We start from the raw sequence: 12,908 nt of genomic DNA on the forward strand, positions 1-12,908 counted from the left end.
TGATGTGACTATCCTCCCAGCTTTCAGGCAAAACACTGGAATATCATCCTTAGTTTTTTTCCATTTAATAAAAAAAGGTCAATATATTTAACATTAAATAGCTCCTAGCTTGTTCAGATCATTGCTGGGGCCAGTGTAAAACAAGATGCAGAATCAGAAAGCCATCCCTAATCTATTTTCTCCAGCTGCACAGGAGAAAGCTTTATTATAAAATATGTGTTTGTAAAATCAAAATCTGAAACTCTGGTCCTACCTGTCCATGTTCTAAACACAGGTCAAAGATGCCTGGAGAACATCTGAGCCTTCTGTTAGATCAGAAGTAGTTCTCTCTTATCCAGGAATCTCTAAAAACACAGAGAAATTCCTTCAGAAAGTATTCCAAAGGATAAAAAGGGGGCAGCTAAATTGATCACAAGGTTGGTTTATTTGACAGTAATTCAGCAACAAGAAATGACAGTGGTATGTGAAATAATTAAAGCAATTTGAAGAAACTGCCACTCGTACTGCCCTTCCTTGCTGAAATCTGAATCCAGAGGAACTGTGATTTGAACTGTGAATGTTGGCCTATTTATTCTACTTTGGGAGGAATAAATATTTTTAGAATATAGAAGAAGAAAATACAACCACTTACTGGTTAAAAAAACAAAGGGTGTATACTTTTAGATCAGATTTTAGGAATCAGAAACAGATTAAGTCCAACTAGTGAGGACTAATAAGATATTTCTTTGCATTTAATCTTGCAAATTGCTCTGTTTAATGGAAAACGAGGATGTTCAAAATGACAGATTAGAGCTCTAATTCTCTCTAAAGGTCTCTTCACTCAGCAAAGCATTTTGTGAGAGGCAGAACTAATGAAGATTTTATTGGGTCTTTTTTGCTGAATGAAACCATCAGTCTTCACAAAACATGTAAGAACTGCCAATCTCTGAGGTGTGCCTTCATCTCAGACTGGGCTGAAAGGAGCGAGAATTTTTTAAAAAGTGAGCAACAGAGAGTTTCTTAGTTAGACAAGGCAATCCCAAATGCCTTCCCTCTTTAGAGTGACTCTGTAGGAATTGGTGAAGGAAAAACCTGGACCATAAACACAAACTGCCACCGTTATTTGACAATATAGCTTAGGGCCCCCTGAGCCACACACTGAGTGACTATATCTGTCATGGAGCAGAATCAGAGTGGTTTATCAGCACAATCAGTGGGTTTAGCTAACAGGAGGTCAGCCCCAGCACAGCTGGAACATGGCAATACTGATCTGGGGATCAGGGCTCCTCCCAGCACTCAGTGCTGAGCTGGATGTTTTGATCTTATGAGCTCACAGCAGTTAATCCAAAGATTTCAGCACCAAAGTACAAATGTGCCCTTTGTTTCCTGCAGTCTGCAGCACTGGAAATGCTTTCTGCATCTGGCATCATTTTTGCTCACAATTTGTGGAAACATCCTTGTCCATGAAAAATTTAGCAACTCTAAAAGCATCCATATCCACTCACAGATTTCATGTATTAGACAAATACAAAAATTGCAGGGTTGAAAAAAAAACCCTTGAACCACAATGAGAAATATGATTAAGATCTATCTTTTTGTGCTGGGCAGATCATCTCTGATCAAAACAGAACACAGCTGTGGAGAAACTGCATAAATGTAGATAATAGGAAATTCAGGTAAAGAATGGTTCTGAAAATCTCACATATACATTAGTGCTTCTTTAACAGCTCTCTATGGTTTTCAAATTCCACATAAAATCTCAATATTTACCATGCTGAACTAGAACAGGAGATTTTCCAGGTATCAAGATGTCAACAGCTATTGAGATCAATAATAAATTTCAACTATACACAACTAAGATGTGATTTTCTATAGTTACTAATGGTGAGATTCATCTTACCACGCTTCACTGATTGAAAATCAATGTCCAGTCCAAGCTTCCACTATGGTTAGGAATGAGATAAATACCTCCAGAGGATGATCATTCTCCTCCCTTTACACAGGTATTGGTGTACCCTTACACAGATATTTGAAATAGAGATCCATGTATCACATTGGCTTTGTGTGGGTCTCTGAGTATCTAGGTACTTAGACAATTTCAAGAATCTTTTTTTTAGGCAGAAATGATAAGATTATTGAAAAGCATGTTCATTCATTATTATTCTTTTTTTTTTGCCAAAAATTACTGCCTAATCATCATGTGGTAGAATTATATGTAGTTTTATTTCACATATATCTTATACAGTTTTTATTAAATTTATTCAGCTTCCTTAGAATCTGAGTGCTTAGAAAGATAAATTAAATTTGCATTCAGCCCATCTAGAGCATTGGATCACTCCCTGGATTTCAGTTTTTTAGGTACTGATCTTTCTGAGCTGCTTGACATTTTTACCTCCTTGATTTCAATTACACTTGGAAGCCATTACCAGAGAGATGTGTCTATTTACTCTAAATGCTCTCAGCCTGTAGTTCAGTACACCCTCTCCACCACCCTCTTCAGTTTAATATCACCAAAAAGTCTCTTTCCAGCCTTGTAGCTCTGTATCAATCCACTTTGCCTCCAACACTGTCTCTGCTCCTGATGAATGCCATCAGAGCTTCTTCCATTACGCTGGGAGAGCTCATCTGTCTTCCTAAGTTCCAGATGAAAGGATATTACCTAATTTAGCTGGGCCCTTATCCAGTGGTGGCCTTGAAGATCAATAGAGAAGTTTCAGAATTGCATTAAATGGTAATTAGGATAGAACATATCTTGCAGAGTATAGAACATACAGACTCTGGGGAATTTATGCTACTCGTTGGGTTAATGATGCATTGTGTCAACATGTGCTTTCTCTTGTGAAACTTGCACTAATTTTTTCAGATTACTATTTTAATATTTTGTCCCACACTAGGAATAAATATGGGCATTCAATTGACCTTCACTATTTCATTCACCATTTAATATTTCCCCTTCCTAATATTTCCTGTTTAACCAAGTCTTGTGTTAATTTTTTTTTCACTTGACAATTTTTCCATGCTGTTTTCCCTTTTCTAGTCCCCTGATATTTTCAAATTATGCAGTCCACCTGTAAATCTACCTATAGATACATCTCCTAATGCAGTTTAATGTCCTGTCTGTATTGATGTTTTGTATAATGCAGACATTAAATTGATTTCTGCTCCCTGACACACATTTTTCTTTCTGACTGGTCATATCAACATAACACAGGTCTTCATTTCCTCCTTTCATCATACAGTCCTCTCACCTTATCTACATTTCACCTGCCATCCTGTGGCCTAATTTATCAGCTACAGATACAGCATGTCTGTTCATTATGGTACTGTGAGGCACATCTGAATTTAGGCTACCTATGATGGGCTTTTTGCCCTTCCTAATATTTCCAGTCATAGTGAAAAATATTTAATGTACTTGAGGAAAAAAAAAGGCAGGCTTGAAGGTATGACTTACTGAGACTCAAGAGCTGATGTCATTTTTTTTTAGCTTGGCAATGAACTTTCTTTTGGCAATTTTGTTAGGCACCTATATAGTATACAACTAAATTACATCCATCAGTGCTGTAAGACAAGAACAGAAAATAGAAATGCATAATAAAAGCAATTATCCAGTGGGAATAGGGGTCACCAGTATTAGCAAAGCTATTCTCAAAGAGCTATTAGTTTGGAAAACTATTGAGAGCTGAATCTCATTTCTTCAGTACTTATTACTTTCTATTAACTGAAGAGGAATCCACATTCCTGAAATTACAATTATTAGCCCATGTTCTCATGGGGGACTTTGAATTACCAGATGTCTGCTGGAAATAGAATAGAGCAGAGAAAAACAATCTGGGAGGTTCCTGGAGAGTCTGGAGGGTAAATGCCAGACACAGCTGGTGAAGGAGCAAAGGAGAGTGACCCTCTGGAGCTGTTGTTTGTGGACAGGGAGGGACAGGTGGGTGATGTCATGGTCAGAGTCTTAGGCACAGCCAGCAGAAAATCATATTTATTCATGGAGAAGGAAGGGAGTCAGGAAAACTGTGCCTTGATACCCAGAGGGCAGACATTGCCCTCGGTACCCACAGGGCAGACATTGCCCTCGGTACCCACAGGGCAGACATTGCCCTCAGTACCCACAGGGCAGACATTGCCCTTGATACCCACAGGGCAGACATTGCCCTCAGTACCCACAGGGCAGACATTGCCATTGGTACCCACAGGGCAGACATTGCCCTTGGTACCACAGGGCAGACATTGCCCTTGGTACCCACAGGGCAGACATTGCCATTGGTACCCACAGGGCAGACATTGCCCTCGGTACCCACAGGGCAGACATTGCCATTGGTACCCACAGGGCAGACATTGCCCTCGGTACCCAGAGGGCAGACATTGCCCACGGTACCCAGAGGGCAGACATTGCCCACGGTACCCAGAGGGCAGACATTGCCCTCGGTACCCACAGGGCAGACATTGCCATTGGTACCCACAGGGCAGACATTGCCCTCAGTACCCACAGGGCAGACATTGCCCTCGGTACCCACAGGGCAGACATTGCCCTCAGTACCCAGAGGGCAGACATTGCCCTTGGTACCACAGGGCAGACATTGCCATTGGTACCCACAGGGCAGACATTGCCCTTGGTACCACGGGCAGACATTGCCCTCAGTACCCACAGGGCAGACATTGCCCTCAGTACCCACAGGGCAGACATTGCCCTCTTAAGGAACCTGGTGGAGTGCCTGGGGACAAAGTCCTGAGGGGTAGAGGAGTCCAGGAAGACTGGATCTTCTCCAAGAGGGAAATCTTTAAGGCACATGAGCAGGCTGAGCCCATGTGCCCGGTTGGTGAAGGAGCCTCTCAGCTGAGCCCATCATCCACAGGGATGGTGATGCACTGGGGATCTGTCTGCATGGCTTAGTTCTCACTTGTGTTCCCTTGCAGGTCTCCAGTGCTGAGAACAGCTGTGCACTGAGCTGCACACATGAGGCAAGCTACTGTATTTATGGCAGTGCTCTTCTTCCCTCTGTTGCCAAAAGAGTGGTCAGACATAGCACAGCAGGATTCTATTACCTCAGTATTTTTTTATATTTTTGACCAAACTCTGAAAATAAAATCATCTGTCTAATGACATAATTTGTTGAGGAAGTATAACAACATTTTAATGCTGATTTTTAATTCCTTATATTTCTTATATAGCTGCTTATATTTCACAGTGGCATAATTTATTTCAAATTTGGCTTTCAGCAACCTCTGGAACATTTCCCCACAAGTTCTTACCCACAGGGTTTTAAGCCAGCTTACAAAGTTTTTCAAGTTTCTAGCCAAGGACATGATTCTTTTTGGTAACATCATGAGGGCAGCACTCCTCCATCCTCCTTTATAGCTTCAGGGTCCAGCTGACCACAGTATTTAATACATCTCTTGCTACATCTTGCCAGAGATTGTGAAGCATTTCCTGGCAGTGGCCAAGTTGGGCTTTCATAGTTGTCAGTGACTTTTTATAACATTTAAGATGAAAAAGGTCCTGTGATCATCTAATCAAACTTTCAGCAATATAAATGCCTTGTGATTTACCAAGATCTAATTGTTTTTTTTTTTAATTCCAGCAGCTGGAGTTGTACTAAAACTTATCCTTCAGATATCTTGGTATAAAGATCTTCAGTTCTGATGCACTTGTAGTCTTTGATTGGTTCCAATTGCTAATTATCCTTCTCTTTATTCTCTGTACTGTCATAGATCTGCAGCCATCATCTATGGATGAACTCACTATGCCTCCAAATCCAACATCTGTGGCTGAAAATAAAGATTCTCTCACATCTGCAGAAGTAATCAAGGACACCAGGAGAAGTTTTACTGACACTTTGAATAGCAGACTGTTGTTCTGGCATTTAAAATACATTACTGCCATTACAGAAATCTCTGATTTGCCTCATCTTAGTTATATTCAGTCTCCATTTAGAGAGGCAAAGAGATAGTACATTAACATGTAGATAAAATTAACAAACACCTATTCCAGATATGAGGAACAGGAAAAAAAACCTTAAAATCTTTAAGGATAGAAATTTAAGGTCTTTGTTGTTTCTGAAGCATTTAAATGCTATAGATGGATGAAAAATAAATGAATATAAATGTGAATGTAAACAAAAGAGTAGCAAGAGTATCTGTATGCATAACTTTTTTTCCCACTCTCACACTATGAAGATCACAAATTGAGCGCTGTTCAGGCTGGTTTCAAGTGAGCATATTAATAAAGTTTGATAGAAGTTTTGGCACATAGCTCTTGAAGTATCTGAAGGAAGTCTTAAGATTGTGAAACAACTAGAAAACATTTTGCACATTACTAGAACAAAATAATTAGTGAATTGGTTTTTCCAGATTATCATGTGTGTTTTTTTAATGGTGAAAACATGAAGGATGGTGGTATATTCTGGTCAAAACCTTGCTGGCCAGTGCCAATTCATAGCTGTTTGTGAACAAACCCTTTACAGCACAGCTTGTTAGTGATGGAGGCAGTGGAGCATCCTGCTCCAGGGACACCTGAGAGGCAGCAGGAGAAAGGAAAGGGGTTCAAAAAAGCATGGATAGACAGTCAGGTACTGATGTTGTATTATGCTGAGCCTCTGCTTGTAGATCCTGAACAGATTTTAGAGGAACCCCAACTCAAGCAAATAAATTGTAAAACAATAAAAAGGGTAAAATTGCAGAAATGCTGCCACATTCAGCTAAAAGGGACTGAGGAATACAATCTAGAACTATAGTTTTGCTTTTATGTTGAAAATATGCAGGGGCTGCACAGAGCATTCAGTCTCTGAATGAGGGCAATTTTCTATAGGTGTTCAGTGCCTTTGCTCTCTCTGAGTCATTTTTAGGAGGGCAGATCAAGCACATTGTTTGACAACAAGCTCTGGGGACAGCAGTTCTTTCATGTCAGCTATATCCTGTTAGATCAGTAGATCTGACTAACCCATCATGGTCATTTAGTAACACTAAAGGTTTTCCAGTGAGTTAAAAAAAACACAGGGTGACATCTTTCCCATCTAGATTCTAAGAGGGAGTCCTAGAATTGGCATTATTCCTTAAAAGTATGAGTTTGTGTTTTAAAACTGAAGAAATAGACACAACCCATACTTCAAAAGGCTCTTTTGTAACTCCTTAGAAGGGGAATGTTACAAACAAAAGGCAAACAAAGAACCCTCAGATATCTCAACTTACTCTTCTACAAATGAGAAAAACAATTTCAGAAAGGCATGGCTTTACATGAAACAAATTTTAAAGTCTCTCTACTTTTCCAGGCCATCCTGTCATTAGCTACACAGGAATCAGGAACTGCAGCACGCACTGAGCTTTCACAAATATGAAAGCTCAGAGAACAATTATTCTTCCTTCTGTTTGTCCTTATTCTTTATCTTTGTTACCTAAAAAAATTTATTATTTCATTCTCAACATGACCATTTGAAAATTGTCTTTTTTAGTCATGGCCCTCTTTGTTGGCTAGGACCCTCTTATCTCTCTTTGACCAACTCCCTCCATTTAGATCTCTCTGAGTCACTTTTTAAATTTACCTTTTTCAAGTTGGCTTTCTTTCTCCCTAAGTTACTCTGTATCTTGTTTTTTATTTTAGATTTTTTTCTTGTTGTAAGATTTAGTATTTGTCTGGTTTGCTGTTCTGTGTTCACTTATTGTCATTCTTTCCAATTGTCATTATTTTATTACTTTTCTTTTTCATTTGGTGATTTATTTCATATCCCAGCCTACACAGAGAAACTTTTTTTTCTTCATTCATTTCCGATTTATTTGAAATCTTTTCTTCTCTTTCCCCTCCATGACTCAGCCTGTGTCTCCCATACTTTGTGCTTTTATTGTGTTTGTAGCTATTTTTCGTTTGTTCAGCATCAGCTACTGGAACTTTCAAAGGGCATGAATACATAGAGGCAGTTTCTGTGCTGATTGAGATGATGTCAGCAAGATGTCAGCAATGTAGCTTCTGAAAGCACATTTCATTCCACTGACTTGCCAGCAATTAGGAATCAACAAAAAAAATTGTTCTGTTGTATCTGGAGATACAACTCTTGTAATGTGTCTCCTGCACTTTGTTTCAACTGCATTCCACTTAGATCCTGCAATTATATGGAAAATTGTTGTAGCTGTTTCAAACAAACACACTGCATGACCCTGCAGGAGGCAATTTAATGGCAACCAGTAATCATGAAATCACCATTTTAAATTAATTAGTAAGTCAATATCACTGAAGTTTGCAAAGCAATCCTTTTTACTTTCAGTTTTGGAACTATCTTTCATCCTTTAAGTAAATACTGGTTAATTTCAAAATATTGCAAGAGTAACTACTGTGTGGCTCTTGAGTAATTCAGCTTTAATCTCAAGGGTCCTAGAACCAAGAATATTAACTCTGCATTGTTTCTCTCTATTGCAAGTATCATTTAAAAAAGGATAGATATCCTCTTTTTCTGTGCTACTCAACTTCTTTGATCTTAGTAGGGTTTCTTCCAGCTCTAACAATCCCATCCTACAGCACTGAGTTCAGCTTTCCATCACCATGAAATATGGCACTGTATATGTGAGACTGAAATGTGTTTCATGGCAACTCAAGCTTGAATACTTAAGCCTTAGTAGTAGGAAATTAAAAGAATATTCTGTCCCAGAATTTCAAGAAAGGATCACAGCCATTGGACTGATTTATAAGATAATTGAATGGTGCTTTCAAATCCAATTTCCCATGTAATACTTTTACTACAGTTCATTCATAGATTGTTGCCTTTGGGGCCAGTGTTAGATCCTGTAGTCTGATTTCCCTTATAGCACAGGCTATTAAACTTTACATGGTACTTTTGTAGAGGCCAGTAACTCCTAAAGACACTTTCTATCCTGATTGCCAAGATATCCTTAGTTTTATAAAATCCACTGATTTTATAATATTAGCAGTGGAAACCACAACCTTTTGGGACTTTTTTGTTGTTGTTGTTGTTGTTTATCAGCTTTGCTTTTGACAAGGAACAAAATAAAAAATGTGTCAATATGTATTTTGAACATTTGAGGCTTTAATAACCAAGCCCAGATTTTTGTTCCGCCTGGTTCCACAGAGAAGCCTTTATTATTTATTATATTTTTCATTTTAAAGTGTTCATAACTTCTTATAAATCTGCCTTCTATTTAATAAGTTTAAAAATTTCAACTTTTTCAGCATCTCAAGGTGCATTGGGCTATTGGCTGGGCAATTTCTGATTAACAGCATTTATTTAACACTGTCCACAAGTTCACAATCAGCTTGTAAAACTCTGCCAAGTGTTGTGTGTCTTTATTCACTGCTCAGCTCAGTGGTTTAATGCACAAGGGCTTCTGGACGTGCTCTTCATGTCCTTTGTGTTGCTGCAAGGTAAGACAATCTCTTATTGTCTCCAGGCAAACACAGAGGTGTCACAGTGGTTAATATGTTCCTGAAAAATGTGAGAGTAGCAAAGCAAAATATCTGGCCTTCATCCTGGATAGGTCAGGAATATATAATACAAATGAATATATAAATGTGTGTGTGTGTGTGTGTGTGTGTGTGTGTGTGTGTGTGTGTGTGTGTGTATCCACATATATCTCATTTGAGGGCACCATTATAAAATCTTATTCAAGAGTTTATATAAATAGGCAGAGATCACTTTTGGGAGTACCAAAAATCCTGACAGAACTACAGTTTTGGGGCCTTGATGCCTTAACTATGCAACAAAAATGTCTGCTGCATTAAAACATTTTCCTTGCCCTTGAAGTGTTGTCATTCTTTTCTGTACCCCTCTGTTCTTTCAATCATATTTTTAGTGTTGCTATCACAGCTGCATACCTGAGGAATTTTATGTGGAGAGGTGAAATCATGTCCATGTTCCCTGCTTACAGTTCTGGGGTTTATGCACCATGAACCCTTTATTACAGCACTTTAAACAGGGAGACCACACTGCCTCCCTGCTAAACCTCCCAGTGTTTCCCAGGGGACAGCCTCTGTGCTCCTCAGTAAGATCTTGTTCCTCGCCCTGGGTCCTCCCAGCAGTTCATGGCAAAGTCGAATGTGCTTCATGGAGCTCAGCTTTCTCCCTTGTAATCCAGAACACTCTGTTTGGGTGACTTGTTTTTCACATCCTTCACCACTTTGGACTGTTCACAAGGCTAACACCACTGATTTTATTTTTCACTTATTTCTGCCAAATGGCTGAAATTATGAAGAACACAGAGCTGATGAAAATAAAGCTCATTTGGAGGTAATCACTACAGAACCTTCCTAAAAATGTCATAATCAGTAATAACTCCCTGCTGTTCAGTCCTGTGAACCAGTTCTTAATCCATTTAAGATGTATTTTATTGATATTGCGTAGTCCTAATTTTCTTATCAACATGTCATTTTTAAAAAAATCAAATGTTTTACAGAAGTCCATTATGTACTTACTTCTATCAACTGTAATTGTAAGAAAGAAATCAAATATATTTGACAAAGCCTTTTTTTCATACATTTACCAAGCTTAATTATAAACCTTTCTCTTCTAACTTTTTACCAACAGAATCTTTATAATTTTTTCCAGGATTTTGCCAAGAACTGATATTATCTAGCAAGTCTCCTGTTACCTTCTCTTCCCCTTGAACACTTTGAATACTCATAAAATATGATTATGGTTTTGGTCTTCAAAATCACCCACATGCAAATACTTATTCAAAACTGACATTTTCAGGAGGCAATCTGAAAACTCATTGCTTTTAGGAGTTCTGGTGTCAGGATTGCCAATGTGAAATATTCTTCTGCTCATACGTTCATTTAACATCCACATTGGCCACTAAGAGGGTGATTAATCTCACCTAAATGTGTCTAAAATTAGCTGAGTTATCTGGGATTCCCACAAGAAAGAAAGAAAAATAAGATACCCATACAGCCATTTGATTCCAATTATCCTGAAGAGAATCAAATAAATTTAAACATGTATCAGTTACATTGCTGTAAATACACAGATATTAATAGCACTGGGCTAAAATACACACTTATATTCTTGCATACTGTTCCACATGAAGGGAATTTTCAGGAACTCTAAAATAGGAATGTGTTTGTGACCAAAAAACATTGTTCATGCCTTTAGGGACCATTATCTTGATGCCTGCTAAAGAAAAGCAGACAGTGGGGTTCTAATCAAAAGGCAAAGAGTGCTTTCCATGGACAATTAGGAAATGCAAAACATATTTCTGAAGGCATGGATATTAATGAGAACCAAAGTAAGGGTATCCAAAGAGCTTATTGGATGGGCAGTTTGGGCATTGCTTGTTTAGGAAGCAAGCAGAAAACAGGATCAAAGCCCAAGAGCAGTTTGGAATGTGATAAAATCACAGAAGGATTAAGGACACCAGTTATGCTAAGGAGTTTCCAGGAAAAGGACAATATGGAACACAGTGAACACTTCCCAGAAAAAGGAGTGAGTTAAGCCAAGAATTCTGTGAGAACCAGGGTGCTGTTTGGATTAGATTGTGAAAAAAAAGGGGATATCAAAAAAAAAAAAAAAAAAAAAATTAGCTGTAATAACAGACATGGTGCAAAGCATGATCAAAGCAGAAATAGATGGCACTAAGTTTACCACAGTAGTAAAGGAATTAAGGATCTCAGTAGGAAGACTAATGTGGTGTTAATAAGTCCATACCCATGATTATTGACCATCTGGGCCTTGCCTTTAACATTTAAAATTAATTGGACTTTGTATGATACCTTGGTTACTATTAGTACCGTTAGGCCACTTCTTTTAGCTTTCAAACACTTATAGATATTTCCATGGGTACCTTGATTGGAAATCACATAAACAAAAGTATATCTATGTGGTAAAATTTTGTTCTTCAAACTTGGAAACAACCCATTTAGGGTTTGTTAGTTCGGTTGAAATTTTTCAAGGTTTCAGCAGTGTTGTGCTGTTTACAGTTCTCTTCAAACCAAAGTCTCAAGAAACATTTACCAACCAAACTTAAAATGGCTGCTTTTCTGACCATGAGTCCAGAGACAGCTCTTTGCCACAATCTTTATCACTGCCTTTTAACAATTTTCTAAATTTCTGTGCTTGTCCTGCAGGAATATTTCACTTGTCCAGAACTTTGAGCTTTTCCTGCTATGTGAGATTCATTTTTGCTTGATTCATAAGCAAATTCTTGTTTTTTGATTGTCTTGTTGTCTTGATTCTTGTTTTTTGCTATTGGCACTGTTTCCTTGGGAATTCTTCATCGATAAAGTGCCACACTAAATAATTGCACCACACTTTACTGTTTGACTGATTCCATCCACTTTGTAAACGGGTGAAAAACAACTAAACAGTGCTGGTTCCCAAAAGTGGCAATCTGCAGGGGTTCTTGGAGACCTGTGGGTTCTGTATCCTGGCCCAAAACCCTCCCACACACTGCAGCTGGATTTGGGGTATTAGATTATTCACAGCTTGTCCTGCCAGCCAGCTGTGCACCCACTGCTGTGCATCAACATCACAGAATCAATCACAGGATCACAGAATCACAGATTTGTTAGCGTTGGGAAGAACCTCTGAGGGTCACCCAGTCCAACCTCCCTGCCAAGACTGGGTCATCTGGAGCAGAGACACAGGAACACATCCAGGAGGGGCTGGAATGTCAGCAGAGAGGGAGACTCCACAGCCTGGAATCCTTCCTGCGATCAGCCAGCATCACACAGTGCTAACTCCATCTACTGTTTAGCTTTCCCAGAATAAACTTCTCCATGAAAGATCAGGTCAGATTTTTCTGTGCCACTGCTGGACCTGCCCATGCTCACAGACTGTTTCCATCTGCTCACCTTGTTTCCTTTTGTTGGGGAAATGCCAGCTACTGTTGGAATCGAAGTTCCCAGAAGCTCAACTTTCCAAAGGCAATATGGAAAGTCAGAAGGTCTTTTAAATATGGAATAGAGTTACATATGGTTCAAATTAACT

The sequence above is a fragment of the Ammospiza nelsoni genome, chromosome 2 (assembly GCF_027579445.1).
Source record: "Ammospiza nelsoni isolate bAmmNel1 chromosome 2, bAmmNel1.pri, whole genome shotgun sequence".
NCBI classification, from domain to species: Eukaryota; Metazoa; Chordata; class Aves; order Passeriformes; family Passerellidae; genus Ammospiza; species Ammospiza nelsoni.